The sequence below is a fragment of the Colobus angolensis genome, unplaced genomic scaffold (genome assembly GCF_000951035.1).
Source record: "Colobus angolensis palliatus isolate OR3802 unplaced genomic scaffold, Cang.pa_1.0 Scaffold688, whole genome shotgun sequence".
NCBI classification, from domain to species: Eukaryota; Metazoa; Chordata; class Mammalia; order Primates; family Cercopithecidae; genus Colobus; species Colobus angolensis.
In genome coordinates, this window is record NW_012120576.1 from 36,345 (window position 1) to 44,792 (window position 8,448).

An 8,448-nucleotide genomic window follows, 5' to 3' on the forward strand; every position below is an offset into this window, starting at 1 on the left:
TAATAACATTTTCTTTTTTCTAGCTGGCTGTATTGTCATAACACAGGATATAATACTAATAACATTCAAAATATGTGTTAATTGGACTGTTTATGTTATTGGTAAGGCTTTTGGTAAACAGTTGGCCATTACTAGTTAAGTTTTTGGAGAATCAAAAGTTCTATGTGGATTTTCTGCTGCACGTGTGTTGGTCCCCTTCATTCCCACATTGTTCAGGGCTCAACTGTACTAGGAATGAACAATTGAAAATTGGATTAAAAATACCACTTAAACAGCATCAAAAACATGATATACTTTGGGATATATCTGACAAAGGATGTGAATGACTGTACACTAAAAACTACAGAACACTGATGAAGGACCTAAATAAATAGATATGTTAATGAATTGGAAAACTCAAAATTGCTAAGATGTTGTTTCTCCCCAGTTGATCTATAAATACAATACAATCCCAATCAAAATCCAGCAGACTTTCTGTACAAATTAGTGAACTTATTCTAAAATGCATATGATAATGTAGAAGACCTCCAATAGCAAAAGCAATTTTAAAAACAAAAAAAACATTAGAGAGGTAACACTACCTCATTTACAGATTATTACACAGCTATAGTAATCATATATTTCACAAATAGATCAACAGAACAGAATACAAAGTCTGGAAATACATGCACAGATGTATGAACAACCAAGTTTTTACAAAGGTACAGAGGCAATGCAGTGGAGTAAAGGTTACGCTTTTCTACAGTTGAATATTCACATGCAAAACAACAAGAAAAGACCTCTGTGTCTTCTTACCACAAGTCTATAAACCCAGTTTTACCACGATGAAAACATCAGGCAAAACACACACTGACATTCTAGAGGAACATTCTACAGGACACCTGACCAGGCTGCTCAAAACTACCCAAGTCACTAACAACAAGGAGAGTCTGAGAAACCACCACAGGCTGGAGGAGACTAAGGAGACATGATGACTACATTTCAGGTGGTATCAATGGGATCCCATAAAAGAACAGGGAAATCAAGTAAAAATTAATGAAATCTGAAAGAAACAGACTTTAGCTTTCAGTTCATCATTATGTGTCAATGTCGGTGAATGAGTTGTGATGGATGTACCGTAGAAACATGAGATTTAACAATGGGGGAAACTGGACACAGGGTAGATGAGAATTCTCTAAACTATTTGTTGCAACCTTGCTATAACCCTGTATTTGTTCTACAATGAAGCATTTGTAAGAAAGGTCACTCAACAGACTGTAAGAAAATATTTGCAGGACCCCTGGGGATGCACATGGTGAAGGATTCATCAGAGGCATGGTGAGAGCTGCTGGATGATCTCTGCAAATGGTTCTGGAGTCTGATGCTGGAGCTTAAGGACCCCAGGGTGGGTCTTCTGTTGAAGAGACTATTCTTTCCCATGTGAATGATCCTGACACCTTTGTCAAAATTTGGTACCTAGTCAATTGGCCAAGGATGTATATGTATGGGTTTATTTCTGAATTCTCCATTCTATTCCATTGGTCTGTATGGAAAGATGTTGCGTGAGACAATCAGGGGAAATTTAATTATGGACTGTAAATGAGATAATATTAAAGAATGTTTATTGTCTTAGATATGATAATGATACTGTGGCTATGTAACAGATTTTTCCTATATGTTATATTAAATGAAGTATTCAGTGATGGAATAACATGCCAAGAATTTCTTATTAAAATGACACAAATTGCTTTTTAAAAGTTTTCTTTAAAAAGACAGAATAAAAGGACACATGAATTAGCACAGAAAAATAGTGAAAATGATTTAACCTAAGAATGGATACGTGGGTGCTCATTACACTGAGTCTCTCCTTTGTGTATGTTTGAAAACTTTGAAAATAAAAACTTGATGCAAATGATGTTAGTGGGAGGCGTTAGTCTTGTCCACCAAAAGCTAACTTTGAATTTGGAGCTTGAACTAGAGCCAGAATCTTAGAGCAATGGGGGAAGCACAGATCTTTTATCTATTTGTAACCATATCCCACCCCCAGAGCTGCACCTACCATGGATGGTAGAGACGGAACCTGAATTCTTTTCACCTAAAACCAGTGATTAATTCTGTTGGAACTCAACAAAAATTCAAAAAGACTAGGAGTGAATTCCTCTTTTTCCCATTAAAACTATTTCAATGTTCTGCTGAATTATTTTACACATCATTAATCAACACACATACATTAGAATGCTGAAATGTAAAAGAATGACCATACAGAATGATACAGTTTGGAAGTCTGTCCCCTCCAAATCTCACGTTGAAATCTGATCCCTGACGTTGGAGACGGGTCCATCTGCCATCCTTGTTAAAGTATTTAATTACATCCCTGGAGGTAATTCTCTTGGATAGGCTCAAGGAGATTTTGTTACAAGAGACCTTCAAGAAAATTCCCTGTGCAGGGTCTGGGACACTGCACACTAACACACCTGCACATACACAAACACGTACATGCACAAACACATACTCCATCATCAAGTAATGCTTCCTTCTCATCAGACAGATGAGACGCAGACTCTGAATCCTGTTTCCCAGAAAGATGTAACCAACTGCATGCTTTTCCCAGACACATCCTTGCCTCTGAAACAAGGAAGGAGCAATATGCAGTGTCCATCCTTCTTTCGATGACAATTTACTTTTGTGGTTGGGCCATATCCAAGGCTCTTTGCCAGAAAGCCTTCTTTGAGTTCTGAATTCCTCTGTGAGAATTCTGCTGGCTTTACATGTATAGTCATAAATATATATATTAATATATACATAACCTTCCAAAAGTATAAAAATTCTCATACATCCATATTCTTTAATAGACACATAAACACATTTATTTCATATCTCATAAAAGATATTTATAATCAAAATAAATGAAACCATATATAGTTTAATGTTTAATATTTTATAGATATCTCTCTATCATAGGTGATATAAAATCATATATAGGTTTTTATATCTCTAAAGGCCTCTGGGTGACCCTGTGAGCCACAATGAACTCAGTGTGGGTTCAGGAAGTGGCAGGGCCTCACCCTCAGCCAAAGGGTGTGGGGTGCAGGCAACACATAAGTGGTGCTTGGTACTATAATTAAGGGAGCATACTATAATTAATGGAGGGTAAAGGGGAGAAAAGTGCTTAGACAAGACTAACCTCTTAGATTTCTGCCACTTGCATCTCCTGGCCTAGTCTTGTGAAGATCTGAAAGTCATGCTTAATTTTGAAAGGCCTGCAACTGTAGTCCTCCTGCTTTTTAGAAAGAGCATTATTTCACTTTCCCATGAGTTGGCTGAACAGCCACTCTTTCGCCAAACATCTGCCAATATGTGAGACAATATGACTGTGTTACCAAGTCTACTGAACCTTTTAAGAAGCCAGAACAATAGATGAATTGTATACTCCATCCTTAATAAAATAATATACTGAGATTAGACATTAGGTGTTTAATCTGGATTTAGCAACTACACATTTGCTAAGAATGTTATTCTGGCATTTGTCAAGGACTTTTCAATCACAAGTGACTGAATCCCTATTTAAACTGGCTACTCTCACGATATTACTCAATAGTGTTTTGGATGTATATGCTCCAGGAAAGCAAAACAAGTGGTAGAAGGGAATTCTTTGCAGATGACATTGTATATTGTACATTTAATCTATACTACAAAATAATAAGAAAAGTTAGTAATGTGGCTGGATACAAGATACATATGCAAAAAACAAAATTTTAATTTCCCATAGTCAGCTAAATGTAGAAATGGAAAAATTGCCCTGTACCCAATAGTTTCAAAAATAATGAAATGCCGAGGAATAAATGTTAATAAGAAATATAAAATGTTTATATAGTGAAAAATTTTATTTATGTATATAAAACAAGATCTGAATAAATAGTGAGACATACATATTCATGAACAGGAAGACATAATAGCAAAAAGAGGCCAATCCTTCTCAATTCAGGAAAATCCTGTAACCCTACAGGTAGGGCTCCAGTCAACTAAGATAAAAGCAATAATACGGAAATATATTCATGTAAGGAAAGCATTAAAGAGTGTTTACATGGCCTTATTGCTAAAGGCAAAAAATGCAAAATGCCTAAATCTATATCAATATTAATTGGTTAAAAACTACATTCTATCCAAAGAAAAGTATTTTATGCAATTATTAATAGAACTTGTCAAAGCTATCTGTATTGGTCTATAAAGGTATCTATAATTTTTTGGCAAGTGAAAAATGCAAAGAAAAGAAGAATATGTCCAGCCCAATACTAGATTTTATTTTAACAAAATAGGTGTGAGAATTTACATTAAATATAGTGTGTACGTAAAGTACTTTTTTTAAAAAATGGAAAGAATGGGCACAAAACTAAGAGCATTTCCTCTAGGGGGTCATATACCAAACATCGCATGTTCTCACTCGTCAGGGGGAAATGAACAGTAAGAACACTTGGACACAGGAAGGGGAACATCACACACCAGGGCCTGTCGTGAGTTGGCGGGATGGCGGAGGGATAGCATTACGAGAAATACCTAATGTAAATGATGAGTTAATGGGTGCAGCAAACCAACACAGCACATGTATACATATGCAACAAACCTGCACATTGTGCACATGTACCCTAGAACTTAAAGTATAATTTTTAAAAATGTGCATAGTAACCTAACATTTAGCGACAGGGGAAACTGGCAAAAGATATATGGGAATTCTCAGTGCAATTTTTTGCACCCTTGCTTTAAATCTAAATTTATTGTAAAATAAAAAGTTTACTTTAAAAAAGACATCTACACACTGGTAAAGGATAAATATTCAGAATATAAATAACCTTTAAAATTCAATTTTAAAAAATAATTTTTAATGAGCAAAGATTTGAACAGAGAGTAATCCAAGAAGGTACACATATGGCAAACAGGCACATGTAAAGACGTTCAAGATAACTAATGATTAGGGTGATCAAACTGAGGTTTAATCCACATCTCATTAAAATAGCTGCAATGAAAAAGACTGACCATATCAAATGATATAGCTGAGTTATCTGTCCCTACAAAATCAAGTGTTGAAATTGGATCCCTAATGTTGGAAGTGAGGCTTAGTGGGAGGTGTTTGGATGGATCCCTGATGAATGACCTAGTCCCCCTCCCAGTAATGAGTGAACTTTCCATCTATTAGTTTCAGCAACAACTGATTGTTAAAAAGAGCCTGGCACCTGCCTCCTTCTTCTCTTGCTTCTCTCTCTCTCTCCATGTGATCAGCACCCTCCACCCTCACCTTCTGCTATGAGTGGAAGTAGCCTGAGTCTCTTACCTGATGCGGAAGCTGGTGCCATGCTTCTTGTGCCACCTGATGAACCACAAGCCAAATAAACATGTTTTCTTTATAAATTAACCAACCTCAGATATTCCTTTATCCCAATGCAAACGGACTAAGACATCAAGTGTTGGTGAGTATGAAGAGCTGGACCTCTCCTATGCTGGTGGTGGGAGGGCACCTTGGTCTGGCCCCTCATAAATATTGTTTAGCAAATTCTCAAAAAGGTAAATATACACCTACCATAGATCACAGGTATTCCACTGTTGAGTAGTTATCCATAAGAATAAAATACTTCCTGTATTATGTGTATTTTTAAATTTTCTGTATATTATATTTTTGCATCTTAAAAATCCCTATCTGGTAGGGATGCAGTGCACCTCCCTGGGCCAGCCAATTATTAGAGACAGCAAAAAGCCTGCCCTTAGAGCTCAGAGCCCACTGAAATTATTCAAACTGACCAGTGCTAAACTGTTTCCCCTGCCCTGCCTTGCCTTTCTTGCAGAAACTTCAGTAGAGCTATGGTCTAGCCTCTACCCTCACTCCTATTCTTTCTGCCTCCTATATTTCAAGTAAAACAGTGTACAGGGTATTACTTTGCCACAGACACTACTTCCAGTCTACAGCAGTCAGGGTTCAATGAGAGAAGTAAAGCTACTGGGAATCCAAATGATGAAGAATTCATCAGAGGCTATGAATATGGAAATACAGTAATGTAAAGAAAGTATTAAAGAGTGTTTGCACACTAATGTGCACAAAGACAAATTTGGAAAATGCCTAAATATATATATATCAATATTAATTGGTTGAAAAAACTACATTAAATCCAAAATAAAGACTTTTATGCAATTACTAAAGGAACTTGTCAAATCAGTTGGTATTGGCCTCTAACAATGTCTATAATTTATTGGCAAATGAAAAATGCAAAGTAGAAACAATATGTCCAGCCTGCTACTACATTTTAACAAAACGAGTGTAAGAATATACATTAGATGTATGAACATGCATAAAATAATTTCAATAAATGGAAACGATGCACACAAAACTACTAAAGCATTTTCCTATAGAATTAGCAAAAAAGGGAAGTTTCATTTCTCACTGTGGTTTTTGGTATTTTCCCAAAAAGAGTATCTTTAAATGAAACCCAGATATGATCTACAATTATAAAATTTGTTAACTGAGAGGTCTATGAAGTGGCAAAAAATGATTCATGAAACTGGAAAAAAAATTCCAAATGCGACAAATGAAAATGTCAAATCACAGTTCAGTAAGTGTTATAGTTTGAATATTTGTCCCCACCCAAATCTCATGTTGAAATATACTACCCAGTATTGGAGGTAGGGCCGGGTAGGAGGTGTTTGGATCATGGGGATGGATCCCTCATGGCTTTTTGTTGTCCTTGCAATAGTCAGTGAGTATTCACAAGATATGGTGAAGTGTGTGGACCTCCCCCACCGACTCTCTTTTGCTCCTGCTTTTGTCATGTGACATGCTCCTGCTTCATTTTCTGCCATGAGTAAACACTCCCTGAGGCTTCCCCGGAATATGAACAGATGCCAGTGCCACGCTTGTACAGCCTGCAAAATCTTGAGCCAACTAAACCTCTTTTATTTATAAATTACCCAGTCTGAGGCATTCCTTTATGGCAACATAACGAAGAGTAGAAAATTGGTACCAACAGAAAATAGTATCAGTAGTAAATTGGTACTGAGAGTGGGATGTTGCTATAGAGATACTGAAAATGTGGAAGCAAGCAACACTGGAACTTGGTAGCAGGCAGATGTTTGAAGAGTTTGGAGGGCTCAGAAGAAGACAGGAAGATGAAGGAAACCTTGGACCTTCTTAAAGACTGATTAAATGCTTGTGACCAAAATACTGATAGAAAAATCAGCAGTGAGGGCCAGGCCTCTCATCTCATCTCATCACATGAGATGAGATCTCATGTGAAAATGAGGAAGTTATTGGAAACTGGAGCAAAGATCACCCTTGCTATGCCTTAACAAAGAACTTGGCTGTATTGAGTCCCTGCTCTAGGAATCTGTGGAACTTTAAACTTGAGAGTGATGACCTAGGGTATCTGGCAGAAGAAATTCCTAAGCAGCAAAGTATTCCAGATGTGGCCTGGCTGCTTGTAAAAACCTACACTTAGATGCAGGAACAAAGAAATGACTTAAAGTTGGAAGTTATATCATTCTACTTGTATGAGGTATCTAAAATAGAGAAATTCATAGAAGCAAAAAGAGGAATGGTGGTTGTGAATGAAACCGCCTTTGCAAAATTATGCCTGAGACTGCAAAAAAGATCTAACTTAACTGACTCCATCTTGCTTCTAACCTCCAAGCTGTCTTTGTTCATTCCTGGGCATAGACTGAACCAACTATGGGAGAAATTTATTTTACAGTTGTTTAAAACATAGACAATAACAGTCCTTTCTCAAAGCAGACCTCCTTCTTGCCGGGGGACTAGGTTCCCTTTGTAGGACTAGCATTAGCCACAAGATTAGAAATTATGGTTCAGGATTCATGCAGATGGAGGTTACAAGATTCTGACGCTCCCTAAACCACTCCTAAGATCAGTGCTTGAGATATTTTGCGGACCTTGTCCTTGATGGATCAGCTGGCACCACCCAGATAGATAAACTGGCTCATCTGCTCTTGTGGCCCCCACCCAGGAACTGACTCAGCGTAAGAAGACAGCTCCAACTCCCTAAGACTTTCATCCCTGACCAGTCAGCACTCCTGGATTACTGGCTTCCCCCAAACCACCAAGGATTCCTTAAAAACTCTGTTCTCCGAATTGCTTGGGGAGACTGATTTGAGTAATAATAAAACTCCGGTCTACCACACAGCTGGCTCTGCGTTAATTACTCTTTCTCTACTGCAATTCCCCTGTCTGGATATATTGACTCTGTCTAGGCAGCAGGTAAGGTGAATCCCCTGGGCAGTTACACCAGGGACTGGAGGAGAGGGGAATGGGCAATTATTGTTTAATGGGTCCCAAACTTCAGTTTGGGAAGATGAAGAGAGTTCTGCAGATGAATGGTGGTGTTGGTTGCACAGCAATGTGAATACACTGGATACTGAACTGTGCACCTAAAGTGGTGAAGATGACAAGGCTTATGCTATGTGTATTTCACCATA